This window comes from Pipistrellus kuhlii, unplaced genomic scaffold (genome assembly GCF_014108245.1).
Source record: "Pipistrellus kuhlii isolate mPipKuh1 unplaced genomic scaffold, mPipKuh1.p scaffold_m20_p_7, whole genome shotgun sequence".
Lineage (NCBI taxonomy): Eukaryota > Metazoa > Chordata > Mammalia > Chiroptera > Vespertilionidae > Pipistrellus > Pipistrellus kuhlii.
In genome coordinates this window covers 47323331-47339936 of record NW_023425573.1, presented here as the reverse complement: position 1 = coordinate 47339936, position 16606 = coordinate 47323331, and positions in this window count along the sequence as shown.

Genomic DNA, 16606 nt, shown 5'->3' with positions numbered 1-16606 from the left:
TAACTTACACCATACACAAGAATAAACTCAAAATGGTTAAAGGACTTAAATGTGAGACATGAAACCATAAAAATCTTAGAAAAAGTCATAAGCAGCAAAATATCAGACATATGTTGTAGCAATATCTTTATCAATACAGCTCCTAGGGCAATGGAAACTAAGGAGAAAACAAACAAATGGAACTACATCAAAACAAAAAGCTTCTGCACAGCAAAAGATACCATCAACAAAACAACAAGAAAGCCCACTGCATGGGAATATTTGCCAATGTTATCCCAAATAAGGGTTTAATCTCCAAAATTTACAGGGAACTCATACAACTTAACAAAAGGAAGATGTGCAATCCAATCCCAAAATGGGCAAAGTACCTAAGTAGTCACTTGAAAGAGGACATACAGAAGGTCCAGAGACACAAAAACATGCTCACTAGTCATCTGAGAGTAGATGCAAATCAAAACAACAATGAAGTACTATCTCACACCTATCAGAATGGCTATCATCGGCAAATCAACAAATGACATGTGCTGGCAAGGATTCTGAGAAAATGAAACCCTTGTGCACTGCTGGTGGGAATGTAGACTGGTGTAGCCACTGTGGGAAAAGTACAGTTTCCTCAAAAAATTAAAAATAGAACTCCCATTTGACCCAGTAATACCACTTTTAAGAATATATTCCAAGAAACCAGAAACACCAATCAGAAAGCATATATGTAGCCCTATATTCATAGCAGCACAATTTACCATAGTTAAGATTTGGAAACAGCCGAAGTGCCCATCAGCAGATGAGTGGATTAAAAAACTGTGTTACATCTACACAATGGAATACTACACTGCTATAAAAAAGAAAGAACATTTACCTTTTGCAACAGCATGGATGGAACTGGAGGGCATTATGGTAAGCGAAGTAAGCAGGTTGGAGAAAGATAAATATCACCTGATCTCACTCATATGTGGAATATAATGAACAACATAAAAAGATGAGCAAAAATAGATCCAGAAACAAGGTAACTCTGAACAGACTGTCTAACCTCAGAGAGAAGGAGGGGGTTAGAAGGAGTAGATATCAACCAAAGGACCTGTATGCATGCATATTAGCATAACCAATGGACACAGACACTGGGGCAGTAGGTGCTCATCCTGGGGTGTGAGAAGAGCTGAGGAGGGGGGTCAATCAGGAAAAAAGGAGACATATATAATACCTCAAACAATTTTTTTAAAAGAGAGTAGATTGGATAAATCGATTGTTGTGTACCCATAAAATGGCATGGCATTTAGCAATGAAAATGAATTATTGCCACATAAACATCATAGATAAATCTCTCAAACATAATGTTGAACTAAAGAAGAGAGAGAAAAAGTACACAGAAGATGAATTAATTTATATACATTTCAAAACAGGTAAAATGAACATATGGCGCTCGTAGCAGTAAGAGTTTTCTTTCAGAAAGTTGTCAACTAAAGGTGGACAGAAGAAAATATTATGGGGTGGTGGTAATTTTTTATTGTGCTGACTACATGGACACATTCACTGCACTTGTAGGATTTGCATACTTTTTTTTTTTGTATTTGTTGTGCTGTGACACAGTTTAAAAGACTATAAGAAAGGTTTTGTATAAAAATTACTGAATATGCTCACCCAAAGAGCAATTCTTTCAATTGACTTAAAAGACTTCCAATAAGCAGAACACAAAAGATAGGTAGCAAAAGCTCTTCTTTCTTTACCCAGAGATCTGGTTCGATCACAGGTAGAAGAGGATAAGGCCAGTGTGAGCAGGTGAAAAAGAGAATCCCAGATAAATGGAAGGTAAATTCCAGCAAATTGGGAAGAATGGGGCTAAAAGAGAGGCCTGCTGGGTAAGGCAAGAATTCTGCTTGAAGCAATTTATCTTTTTCACTGTTAGCTGGAGTTATGTGAGTCAGACAGGGATGCCCCTGAGGTGTGGGGGATGATCAGTCATGGAATTGGTTGAAATCATCCATCATTGGGTGCATGGAAGGTGGGAAGAGAATGCTAACTCACATTTGAACACAGATTATTTATGTGCCTAACATTCACTATACATTAGGTGATGAAGAGTTAATTTATATAGTCTATTGTTTTGGTTTTCCAGGTACTCCTGTGTTTTAGACATAACATGAAGTGCTAATTAGATTATAAAAGAAACCCCAAATTCCACTTTGAAAACTAAGCTTTTGTAACTTTTAGCATTGGGTGAGTTTTCATCATTAGCTTTTTTTTTAAATCTTAATTGGAATTATTTTTTTTTTAATGTATGTGATTATGAGGGGTAGGGGTGTGTGTGTGTGTGTGTGTGTGTGTGTGTGTGTGTGTGTGTGTGTGTGTGTTTATGTTTGTTGACATATACTCCATATTCTGGTAACACTGGTAACTCCTTTCTTTGATCATAAAAAAAGTTCTTAGGGAACATAAGGTACAAATACTGAGTTCCTTAATCTCTTGGTCAATTTAAATCTTGTTTCTACTTGTGTAAGTCGCCCGAAAGTCATAGTTAGCTTCTTAGAGAAACAAAGAATGACATGAATACACTTGTTTTACTATAGTTACAAATATAAGCTTCTCAGGGCCTAATACTGATGTTTATATGTTGTTAATATACTCTCAAATCACCTGGATGACTGCAGTAGGATACAGGATAATCAATATAAAAATATAACCAAAGATGGAAAGGCAGACACATTCAAGACAGTTCATGATTTTAGTTCTCAGAAAATTGTAAATGTTCAGTTGCATTAGATTAAAAAAAAATATCTTCCTTAATATTTGCTGAGAAAATAGTATATTGCAATAATATATAATACCGATTTACCACTTAGAATCTTACGTAAGTAAAACAATAAGTGGAGCTCAACAATATACAACCTAAAAGTCTCCCAGAAAGGTCCTCTGCAATAACAGTACATTATTTTCAAGAGCTATTAAATGCCAAGCCAAAGCTAGTTTATTAATCCTCACAGTCTCCTGAAAGAAAATAGGTAAAGGAAATCCCGTGGATACTTGTGAGCTCTTGGTGGCTGAACCCAGGCTTCCAGGCCCTGAGCACAGGGCCACATCAGACCCCAGATCCCAACTGGTAGACGGTTAAGGCTGGAAGAGACCTCCAAGTAGGAGGTCTGCACTTGCACTGACATCACGTGGGGTGTGGTTAAAACAAAAAAAAAACACCACACTCATAGCACCAGAACCCTGGGCCCCATCTGAGTGGGTTTTGGATTTCTATCAGGAATCTCTGGGTGTGAGGGTCTGAGAATCTGCTTTTTTTTTTTCCTCCCCCCAGGCTTCTTCCCAGTGACATTAATGCTCACTAACATTTGAATCCTCCTCCCTTAGAGGCCACCTAGTCAACCTCCTCATCTGTAGTTGAGGCTATTAAGGCTCGGAGAGGGAAGCTGACCTTCAGAAGTCACTGAGCCATTGCTTGCAGAGCCAGAGTAGATCTAGGTTTCTTATAATACTCAAGCCGAGCTCCTTTCTACCTACCTCATTGCTTCTGAGCAATGTGTTTCTTCCTTCTTCAGTGTGAATGCTATTCACATCCTAGAACCAATGCTATACTAACTTGCTCCCCAAATTCCCCTATGAACAAGGGTTAATATTGTGAGGTTCTCCCTCCTCCCAACTGGTGGGCGGAGTTATGACATTACTGGCATCTGTCACAGAAACATCCCCAAGACATTGAACCACCAATCTAAGTGTCCTGGAGCTCACCCCTTCCTGTTCTGCCCTGGGTCCAACCCTATCCTGTTCCTCCCCTAAAAAGACCCCCAGACCAGCCTACATGCTGCTTGTCCTCCACGTCCAGGAGGCAGCCTGGCTGGATCCCTCTCCCCTCCCAATTCCTTCAATTCTGATTTCTCTACCTCCGTAAGAGTCCCACTCATTACTGAGGAATAAACTTTAAAATGTCTTAGAATTTTTGGACTGGAACACGCGGTGTTCCCCTGGGCAGGATGCCCCGGATTCTTTGCCCACTGGATTAAAAGAATGAATTCATGGACAGAAAGTGGTATAGCAAAAGAACAAGAACAGACTCCCATCAAGGGAAGGGAAAGGGGTCCCACTGAGTTCCTTTTCCCTATGGCTTATAAAGGCTGCAGAGCCTGGTGCCTCAATATCCCCTCTGATTGGTCAACTATTCCCTTAACTGGTTACTATAGTAACTCCTGAGCTCAAAGGTTGAACCTCAGATGGGACATGTGAGGTTCTTCCCTCCCCCACTTCCTTATTGTTTTCCTACTCCCTTTGGGCTTTCTTCTCCTCCTTCTGGACAAAGGACTTTCTTCTCTTTATTTTGTAAATATAGACTTTTTGCTGTTCCCAGCTCTCTCATTCTATGGAAATGTACCTGTTGCAGCTTTCAGCTTCCCTATTCTATGGAAATATACCTTCTGCTGCTCTGCCGCCCTGTGTTTCTGCCATGTTCCCTGCTCTGCCGCCCTGTGTTTCTTCCCTTAATTTCTAAAAGTTTTTAAACCTGTCTTTTTCACCCCCCAAATTCCATCAATTGCTGGCTATGGAAACCTCCCTGAGCCTTCACTTCCTTCAGATCAGCATTGCAAGGTTATTTTGAAGATGAGAGAGCATGTGCGAAAAGCACTATTGTAGTGCCTGCCATTGTTGATGGCTAATTAAAGAAAGCTAGCAATCAGCATGGTTGTCATTGTTACCCTTTGGTACCTTCCTCCCTCACTTGAGCTTTCCTGGCCCATTCACCTAACCTCTCACTCACCTCTAGCATTTGTGGCTCCAGCTGTCAAGGCTCCAAGCACCTGCTCTCCACTAGGGATTATTCCTTGGAATTTCTGCCTCAGCCCTACAGCTGTGCTTCTCAGATTGAAACCTTTGCAAGAATTGCCCTAGGGTCTTGTTAAACCACAGTCCTTGGGTGGAGCCCAAGATTCTTCCTTTCTAACAAGCTCCCTGGTGGTGCACAGGCTCTTGGACCCTGCACCACACTCAGAAAAGCAAGGCCCCATTTTCCCATCACTTTCGCTTGCCGCCTCCCTCAGTCCAGTCTCATTCACTCAAGGCTTGTTTTCTGCTCCTGTGATAACTGCTAACTATAGATGCTCATGATTTTCCCAGGTAACAAATTTGCATTTTTAATGTGGTATTCTGCAGTTCTTTGTCTCCCCTCCCTACTATCCCCAGGCGCAAAAGAACAAGTTCACTGATAATGTTCAGCCCTGAAGAGGGAGTAATATTTGTGAGTGAGGATGGATAATGGTAAGGAGGAAGCTTTTCGGTATTGTCAAGTCACATGCCATAATGGCCATTTAATTGCTTGAGTCTACTTATTAGGTACATAAATTAATTCACTGTAACTTCAAAATTCCAAAATCAGGCTAATGAATTCCCTTATGAACCTATCTTTCATCTTAAAAGTGGGTTCTGTATGCCAGCACAGTATTCTTGTTGAAAATGTTGATTGTCTTTTTGTGTTATTGAGCTATTAATAGGCAGTACAGCAGCTTTGGGAAATCTAACAAATATTGACAGAGTCCAGTGAGATGGTGTGGTGATTACTGTACTCTTCTTCACAAACACCAACTGGGGCCCTACCATGGCAACCCTCAGGCTAACTCTGCCTTTGGGGAGAGACCTAATAATTGACACAATCAATCCTCTTTATCCAAGTTTAGAAATAATTCATAGAAAAAAATCAATTTTGTTGAAAATATACATATATACCATCTCCATGTGTTATTCATGCTACACCCATGTTTACAGATGAAGACATTGAGTCATAGGGGTTAAGTATCTGGATAAGATTCTGAAGAAATTAATTGACATCTAAGGGGGTAAAAATCAACCTTCCAGTTTTATGAACTATAACTTAGAAATATACTTTGCCAGTATTTTATCATCATTATCGTCATCATCATCATCATCATCATCATCACTGTCATCATCTAGATTCTAGAAGGAGGCTGTGCCCTCTCATTTAGTATGTAAGTGTACAAACATAGCAATTTATGCTGGTAAGGGGCATTATATGTAAGTACAAAGGAGTACACTTTCAATGTTTTTGTTTAAAAGGCGCTGTTAATTTCTGTGGATGTTACTAATGACCCAATTGCACCTTTCTATTTCTCCTACTCCCTGCCCAGCCACCACTTCTATCTAGTTAGCCTTTGATAGGCAAAAATAAAAAACAAGAAAATGACCAATATTGCTTTGCACCCTTACTGCTAGGGCTTGAGCATGTATGGGATTCTGGGCTTAAGGGACTTGAAGGGCAGTCCACAGGGGGGTTGTGAGAAAGGCCTTCTCCCCAGGTAAAAAGAGAGATGCGTGGAAAATGTCTTTCTTCTGCCTTTTGGAGTGATTGTGTGAAGACTAGCACAGTGGAACAGAGACAGCCATTTGGTAATTATTAGAGAAAAAGACTGAGCACAGCTGAAGTCTGAGCGTGGAGAACAGAAAGATGGAAAGAACCTGGTCCTCAGGGGCATTGGGAAGCCCTGGCTTCAGCTGTGGAGCTGCCCCTGCTTCCAGCTGTTTGCTTTGGGAATGATACATGACCTTTTCATTTCACTCGTTTGTTCCTTGCAGGCCAGAGCATCCTAACTGTGTTTTATCCTGGGCTTGTGACTGGGCCCGTCCCAGGCAGAGTAAACTGTGTTGTTTGAACTCTTCCCGAAGTGGCAGGGAGCATAATTGTGGTGAGCTGTCCTTGGCAAAGGCATCCATCTCATGAAAGCCATAGGAATTTGCTGCCAACCCTGATCAGGCAGACTGACCCTGCTTCCTTCCTGTGCCACATTCCTTGTGTCAATTATAACAAAATCTCAGGTTTGGGGCCAACGGTGGTTTTTAGAGCGTTTAGTTTCATGGGTAGACAAATGTTTGGGAAAGCTTATTTCTCTGAATATAGCTTATATAAATTATAGTCTCTTCAGTCACACGAATGAAATAGAATTTGAAAGCAGACTATTAACAGAGAGAGGCCATTTATGTCCTTTGAGAATGATGTCATACATAAAGTTCTTTTCCTTAATAAGGTAAACTGTTTTCACTATTATAGGGATTATCTGAAATGGAGCCCAGACCCTCAGACTACACTGTGATGGAAAGGGATATGTGTTTATAAACAAGGTAGTAACCATGAAATGATGCAATACTATTTTGGGAAACCTACAAGAGTTGTTTGTAACAAAATAAATTAGGAGGAATGTTGATCTTGCCCGTCCACTTTTCTTTCAATTTTCATTACACCAAAAGTTGCTTTTTTGGTTTAGACTGTTTCTCTTTTTTACACAGATAACGTTTGACTTTCTATAACCATATATTATTGTAGTTATTGTTATTATGTCTATGACATTCAACATTCAAAGAAAGGTGACTATTTTTAAACTAGTAATTCCTTACCATTTTGGACTTAAAGTCTCATTAGTTCAATGCTGACATTATAAAAAATAGTATTTAACCTCTTTCATTTCCTTCATTTCATCAAGATACTTTCCAAAATCTATTTTTACAGACTAGTGAAGTTTACAAACAACATATATTTCATTCGATGTGCATACAAAACCATTTTTTGGCACTGGAAAACCACATTGGTATGTACTAGTTAAATTTAGAACTCACTTTTAAGCTCTAACTTATCAGACGAACAAAATAAAAAAATAAAAAAAAAAACAAGGCCACTGTATGACAAAAACTTCAAAGTTGTCATCACATCAGCTCTGGCTCCATGGTTCTGTGTTCATTCTTCCAAAGACTGAGGGAGAAGGGAAGATGCTAAGGGATGGAATGAGAAAAGAAGACTAGCCCAGGGCAGCCTTTGCTTTCTCCTCCCTAACTGTGCTTCTCTCTGCCTCCCACCATCACCACCTGTCAAGGATGTCTATACTTCCAAGTATCACTATTAATTTCATAGTTTGAGACAAGTAAATATTTAACTAAATCCTGCAGGAGTCCTTCAAATATAAAATACAAAAAAAAGTCTTATTCTTTCAGTGATAGGAGCTATTGAGATAATTTTTAGGAGGAAAGCATGTTCAAAGTCGTGCTCTAGGGAGATTGAGGAGACAATAATCTGTAGGGTAGATTGGGAGGAAGCAGAGGTGTTTAACTGGGAACACTGGTTAGAGAATCATGGCATTGGTTTAGATAAACTGAAGAGGTTTTGGCAGTTTGAATTAGGATAGTATCCAGAAGAATGGAGAGGAGGTGGGTGCAGAGATGCCAAGCTCAGAGTATCTTAGATCTTGAATTCTATTTGACCCCACTTACATTTGATATTTGAGCCTAGCCCTTATTGAATATCCAGGGCCACTTCTAGCCAGATGCTGCAGATGCTGAACCACCCTTGCTGCTATTGCAATGAGCTTGAACAATTCACAGTCCTCTGGGTCACTCCATCTCTAGGACCTTTGCTATGGCCTCCTTCTGAAGGTACCTCACTACATTTCTGGGCCTTAATCATTCTTCAAGAACCTGTTTGAATATCATAGCTCCTAAGCAGCCTGTGTAATACCTGCAGGGAGCATAGCTGAACATTCCTTCCTTTGGACTCTTCCGAATCTTGTCTGAATTTGGATTTGGCACTTATCATACGGAACTACATTTCCATCTAAACTCTCTTCCCGGTATCCATTGTGATGGCCTATGGTAGGTAGTTGGTAAATATTTATTGAACAATTAAATTCTGGTAATCAAAGATTCTACCTTATTCTTGTGCCCTACCTTCTCTGCCTCATAACCCAGTTCTCACAGCTGACTTCCTGCCTTCATCCCTGTTCCTGAATTTCTCTTGTGCTAACTACTCAGAACACAGTCATATTCAAGGGCCGTTGATACGTGTTGTCTTATTGCTCTCCTTCCTGCCATTGGCTGACCACTATGGCAGTGTCAGCCCAGACAATTCTCAATAGACCAACCATGAACCATGTGACAACTTCCAAGTATCACTTGCTCTAGATATCTGATGACTCATCTCCTAGTCCCCCTTTCTGCCTCTTTTTGCAGATTACCTGGTTTATAGCTGGAGATCTCTGCACCCTTGATCTCATATTTGTTCATCAGGCTGAAGCCTCTACTGCAGGCTCTAGACACCACTAGCAACTACACCTCCCCTGGCATTTGTTCTTCTCCCAACCACCTGTCATTGGACAACAGTGATAGTTGGTCTAATCTTCCTGCAACTCTAGTATATAACTTGTGGTGTCCTGAAGAATCTCAAGCTATAACCGGAAAATCCATTGAATTTGGAAACTGTGTGCATTTGGGGGAAGGAAGACAAATGTGAAACAAGAGTCAAAAGCTAACTGAGGTTAACTGGGTGATTAGGAATGTGGTGGTGGCATGGTGAAAAGAAAGCATATAAGAAAGAATGTTTTTAGAAAGGAACTTAATGAGGAGAGCTTTTAAGAGGAGATTATGAATCCAGTTTTGGATATACCTAGGGGTGATATTAAAATATATTGTATAATGAGACATGACATTACATCAACCAAGGAACACAGATGCCAGTGTTAGGCTATATGGTGCCTATCAGCCTAGGTATATTATGCTGGGTGGAGGAAGCAGACAGAACAACTTATTGGCTATTGGCTATTCGATTTTAGAGAGAGAGAGAGGAAGAGAGAAGGAGAGAGAGAGAGATGGAAACATCATTGTTGAAAGAGAATCATTGATCAGCTGCCTACTGCTACACTGGGATTGAGCCCACAACCCAGGCATGTGCCCTTGACCTTAATCAAACCCAGGGCCCTTTAGTCGGCAGGCTGATGCTCTATCCACTGAGCCAAATAGGCTAGGGCTCAGAGAGATCAATGATCATAGCCAGGCTCAATAAATTCTAGAAAATCTTCCCATCTGAATTTCAGCCATCTTTCCCTTCCCTTTTCTGAGGTTTAGACTGTGCCTATATACCACTGGGTAGCAGACTTAGTACTTTTCACACTCTTATCAACTGGCAGGTGTCTTATAATTACCCCTAAGCTCCTAGCTAAACCATTTCACAGCACTCACTCTTGCACTGTTTTTTTCATGATTTTGTATCAGCATGGCCAGTCCTTTCCCCTTCAGCCAGCAAAGACCCCTTTTATCCTCACAAATAAGAGAAGGCTGGATTTGTGCAAATTCAGTTTTTTAACCTGCTAGCCAAATAATAGGGCATAGAGGCTAATTCTTAGGATGTTTTTAAGTTTTTGAACTATGTGTTCCAGGGAGGATGTTTTAATTTTTCTTTTTGACAGATTTGATGAAGACATAAAGATGAAAAGTTAATTGCTAGCTTTGGGCATTCAAAGAAGGTGAGGATTTCCCCCCACCCTGCTTAGAAAGGACAAACTTATTACTTAAGGATTTAACTGTGGATTATTAGCTTCTGGTTCAAATAGAAAATACCATAAATGTCAGATAACTAAATTGGTTTTATTGGGGGTCACTCATTAAAGAGAGCAAAAGCATAGCTAATGAGAAAAATCTCTAGCAGAGAATCAAGAATGCTGGAATTTAGTTTCACTTCTGCTAGTACCACACTGGGACCTCTGGAGTAGGGGACTTTAATTTTCCCAGATTCCTTCAATTCTAGCACTGATCAAGGCTAAATGCAGATTTGTTTTCCTTTTGCCTCACAGGTGTGTGGGAGGTTTGAGTATCTGGGGAAGGACTAGCTTTTGTGTCTATTAGCACTTGGGCTCATTACAAGCTTTTGTCCCTTTTCCCCAACTTGTTTATCAAGTACAAGGGGCATCGACAGCAGGGCTGCTTATCATTCAAGGCAGTCTGTTGCCTTATTCCACAGAGACAGACTGCCACATGGGTCTTGACTCTGCCATGAGATTTGCCAAGTGATGACATGAACACCCACTCAAATGTCTGTGAAATGTCTGCCTCTTGAGTGTGTCATTTGATCCAGTCCCCATCCCACCCCTTGACACTCATTTCCTCACTGACCTTGCTCTAATCCCAGGAGTGAGCTTCCTGGCCTTGATCCTGTGCTGGCAGAATCAGCTACCTCCTCTGAATGTTCAAAAGCCCCCTCTTGGCAGGCATATCTTTTCAAGTGAGTCACAGGGAGTAGGAGGTATATCACTTGGTGATCTTCATAAGAATGTACTTTATTTGGCTTTATGCCCAGGGTTGTCTGGGAGAAATAATGTGTTGGCTAAATACTACATGTGCATTATTCATGGTGCCCAAGACATGGAGACAATCAAAGTGTCTTTTGATAGAGGATTGGATAAAAAAAAGATATGGTTCAGGCCTAGCTGGTTTGGCTCAGTGGATAGAGCATCAGCCTGTGGAATGAAGGGCCCTGGTTTTGATTCTGGTCAAGTGCACGTACCTCAGTTGCAGGCTCCATCCCCATCAGGGCTCATGGAGGCGGCAACCAATTAATGTCTCTCTCTCACATCAATGTTTATCTCTGTGTCTCAAACCCTCCTTTCCACTCTCCCTAAAAATCAATGAAAGAATATCCTCGGGTGAAGATTAACAAAATATGGTACTTATATACCATGAGTACTTTCAACCATAAGAAAATATGAAATACTGACATTTGCGACAACATAGATGGACCTTGAAAATATTATGCTAAGTAAAATAGATCAGTCAGAAAAAGCCAAGAGCTATATAATTTCACTTATATGCGGGATATAAAATGGAAACTCATAGATTCAGATAATAGTATAGTGGTTACCAGGGAAGGGGGGTAAAGGGTAGTAAAAAGTAAAGGGGGCAAAAATATATGGTGATGGAAAATGACTTGACTTTGGGTGGTGGGAACACAATGCAATATACAGGTCATGTATAATAGAAATATACACTTGAAACCTACATAATCCTATCATTCTAATAAATTTAATTAAAAACAAAACAAAAAAATTCTATTTTATATTTATATATCCAAAACATACTACATATGCAGAGATAATTTCAATTGATTTCTCAGTTATTTTGAGGTATATTCTTTACAGTTAAGGTTGCCTTCATAAAAAAACAAAGAACCACTGCCTGTTCTCTGCCTTTAATATGCATAGGTTTTTCTCTACCTTGACCATAAATCTCTGCTTCAACATTGCCTTCTCTTACTCCTGCATCAACACAACTATCTTTCACTGCCAAATTCCTGAACAGGTAGTGTTTATTGCTTGTGTTAATTTCATCACCTAATTCTCATATTAAGCTTTTGTAATCTGGTTTCGTCTCATACCAAACACTGAAATAATTTTTCTCTTGTGCTTTTCTATCAGTCCCATGTCATTTTCTCAGTTTTTACCTCATTAAATCTCTCTGGAGTATTTTGAACTGTTGATTTTCTTCATTCCTTAAAATTTTGTCCAAACTTCCATCTCTGAAACACTGAATTCTTTCTCTACCTCTTCAAAGCTTATCTCCTTTGCTGACTCCCTTTTATCCTTTTAGCCATTAACTCAAGGCTTTATTTTTGTCCCTGTGCCCATCCATCTTCAAAATTAATACTTATGGTAGGTAGTGAGTTTCTTCAAATGTCTTAAACGCTTAACTTCTCACATAAAATCTGTTTCTTACTTCTAACTACCTACTAATTGTTTCCATTTGGATATCCAATTTCCCATCCCAAGTACTCCATTCCAGGAAACAGATTGTTTGGGTTTAAATCTAGCGTGAATGTGTTCATAGCTAGAATTCCAGAGCCTTTTTGCTATGTGTTGTATCATCTAATGGGTAGCTTCCCAGTTGCCAATAAATCACATCTCACCTCCCCAAAGTTTCTTATTTCAAAAACATTTGATAAAGGTTTGGGGAAAAATTCTAAATATAGATTATTTTTAGTTTATCTTCATAGTAGGTATATCATGCTAGACACAACCATGTCCTTATCTTAGACTTTTATTAGGATTTTCTGCAGTAAAGGAGGCATTTAACCAAGTTCATAGTCACTGACACTGCAAGACTGGAGCAAACAGGAGCATTACGCTTGTTTCTAGAGTCTCTTTACTTTGCTAAAGGGGATGGCCTTGGTCACCAAACTAATGTAACAATTTAGTTCTTGTAGAACTCTGCTCTGATTTAGCACTATAAGATTTTGTGTCCTCTAAGTGTGTCCTCTTTCATTCCTTTCCGTTTCTTTAAACCAACTGGGATTAGGTCAAGGCTGGGGCTCTGGCAGTTCTTTTAGTGCTCTGTCAAGAATAAAAAAAAAAAAAAAAAAAAGAATAAGATCAAATTCTGTGGGTGGTTCTCATTTTATCTTATTGGTTCAATCAACATTTGGGAAGCAGCGAATTTACTAAGACTTCTAAACTGTACTTTTCTGGTTTCCCCCCCAAATCTTGTATCCTTAAAAGAAAACACATGTACACAATGGTTTGGGAAGATTTTCAACCTCCATATCTAAGGATAATTTAAGAAGAGTTCAGTTTGAAAAAAGGGGGATAGAATGAATGACCTCCTTAAAACTTACCTTTCTGTCAGTCTAAAGCATTTCAAGTCCTAACCTGATACTAAAGTACGTGGGAGGTATTGGTAAGATGGGATATTAAGTAGTTAACTCATATCTATTTGTGAGTTATAATTTCCATCTATATTTATGATTCCAAAAATAAAGATTTAATTTTTAAAACTAGTTTAATGGCCTGGAATTGTTTTCGAACAGCTGGAAATCTTTTGCAGTAACATCAAAGGTGATTACTCCTTCATGGAAAGAGATCACGGGGTTTGTGTCTTTTGGCTTGATGTTAATTCAAACATTTTTCCCCCCAGAACGTGTGTGTGTGTGCATGCACAAATAATAATTAAAAAAAATAATTTTCCCCCTGAATTCAAGGACTATGAAAAAGCTTTAAATGCCCCCATAGGGGAGCTCAAACCCAACAATGCAAGCATCTGACTTTATGTTTCTCCCTCAAAAAGATGAGAAGGACACAGGGGAACGTTTGCCTATTTTTATCCATGAAACAAGGTCACTTACACTATGTTATGCCACTTAAATCAAATTCTTATCTTTTAAAATGTTTCTATGTAATATACATTGGGTCTTATTTTTGCTATAGTTCAAGAACGACATGGGTTCTGAACTATTATTTTTGTAGTTTATTATAAGAGTGAATTTTTGGTTGCCATTTCTGAAATAAATACAACTACTAGAGCACTAGCATTCTGATTAAAAAATCTGACTACATTAGAAGAAAATTAACCTTTTCCAAAAGCCACTGTTCTAAACAATACTTTGAATCAAATGAGCTTTAAATTTTGTAACTGCATTTAGACTTTTTAGAAGGATTGCAATACCCCTGTGATCTATTTTTTCTTTTTTTAAGAAAGAGTTAAATAAAATGTAGGAAAAGTAACTATGAAAATTAAAAAGGAGATCCTAAATAAAACTAATTTCTCTAACTGAAACGGCTTTTATAGTAACATTAGGTTCAGAAATCAAAGTAGAAACTGACTTTATTATAAGTAGTTTTGATATTTTCAAAGCAAAATATTAGGTTCTAATAATATCCAGTAAAATACATGTTTTCTGTTGGAATTCTCCATGATACATTTATTTATTCATTTATTTCACATTTGACAGGCACTTACAATGTGCTAAACAGAAATTATGAGAGTGGGGCTGGAAGCTGGTATAGAAAAGTACCATGTCTATTGCATACAAAAGATGGTTCAAATATTAAGCACTTTATATAATGCTAAACTTTTGGATGGAAATGAGAGTGCACAGGATTTTCAGTCTACAAACTCAAATATGCTATATATCCTATATAATAAAAGAGTAATATGCAAATTGACCATCACTCTAACACAAGATGGCTGCCCCCATGTGGACACAAGATGGCTACCACAAAATGGCCAGTGGGGGAGGGCAGTTGGGAGGGACTAGGCCTGCAAGGGAGGGCAGTAAGGGGCAATCAAGCCTGCAGGGGAGGGCAACTAAGGGTGACCAGGCCAGCAGGGGAGGGCAATTAGGGGCAATCAGGCTGGCAGGAGAGCAGTTAGGCATCAATGAGGCTAGCAAAGGAGTTGTTAGGGGGTGATCAGACTGGCAGGCAGAAGCTATTAGGGGCAATCAGGAAGGCAGGCAGGCAAGAAGTTGGGACCCAGCAGTACTGGATAGTAGGATAGGGCCTAAATGGGCAGTTGGACATCCCTCAAGGGGTCCCAGATTAGAGAGGGTGCAGGCTGGGCTGAAGGACACACACCCATGTGCACAAATTTTGTGCACCAGGCCTCTAATTCTTAATTTTTTCTCAATTTCTTAATTTGGTATCCAGGTCCTGACCCCACCAGTTTGTAAAAAGCTTCACTTCTGGAATTCTGGGGTTCCTTCTCACTTTGAGGTAAGGTTGAGGTGTTGGGGCCTGTTATGGATTGAATTGTTTCCCCTAAAAAGTAAAATCAGAATGTGACATTACTTAGATACAGGGTCATTGCAGACATAGTCAAAATGAGGTTATAATGGAGTGAGATGCGCCCTCAATCCAATGTGACTAGTGTTCTAGAAGGAAATGAGAGAGACACATGGGGGCAAGATAGCAATTGATGATGGGAGCAGAGATTGGGGTGATACATCTGCAAAACAAAAAACTCCAAGGAGTGCCAGTGCCTGGTGGAAGAGGCAGAGTGGTCCTTCTCTATGGTTTTCAGAGGAAGCATGGCCCTGCTGACATCTTGGTTTGAGACTTCTAGTATCCAGAAATGTGAGACAATAGCTGCTCCTTTTTCTAGGTCACCAAGTTTGTGGTACTTTGTTAGGGAAGTCCTAAGAAAAGAAAACAGGGCCTTATACCATGCAAGGTGCCAGGATGGGATGGCAAGGCATCTAATCTCTGGTCTTCTGGTCATATAGATAGACTAGAGGCCCACTGCATGAAGAGATTCATGCAATAGGCCTGCTTTCCCTTGGCTTCTAGCACCAGTTTTCCTCTCACACCCGGGACCCAGGCCTTCGCTCCGGCCAGAGTCTGCCTTCTTCGTCTTTGCTGCAGACTCGGGCTGGTTTGTCTTCACTGCTTTGCTGCAGACTCCGGCTGGAGTCTGCCATCTACCTCTTCATCTAGTCTTGTCTATGCTGCAGCACTCTGCTCCTGTAGGTCCTTCATCCCCTATCCCCGTTGGAGCAGCTGGGTGGCCACCATCTTTGGCCTTCTAATTTGCATACTCATTCTGATTGGCTGTGGGCATCGTGGAGGTGCAGTCAATTTACATGTTTGTCTATTATTAGGTAAGATGCTGAGCTAGCATTCTTTATTCACAACCATCCACCCCATCTCACCCCAGATAAAGAGATCCCTGCTGTTTATATACCATTCTTGGGATTTGGGTACTTTTTAGCAGGCAGAAACCTCTGAAATCTTCTCCTGGTACATCAAGTGGCCATCACTAAAGCCATGACAAATCCTGGTGCTTCCTTACTTTCTGTTCTAGCCCCATCCTCCTGCTTGCTTGTCCAGGTAACTCTGTTTCTTCTCTCAAAGCTTGTGTTCCCATTACCTTTTCCTCAAGTCTTGTGAATTCTCCTAAGGGGTTGGGCTTTTGTAAAACATCAGGGAGGGAGTCTTTCTCTGCCTGCACCCTGCCCCCCTTCCCACCATGAAACCACAAGCAATGGAGGAGAGCCTGGTACATGTAGATTGGGGATGAAAAAAGTAAG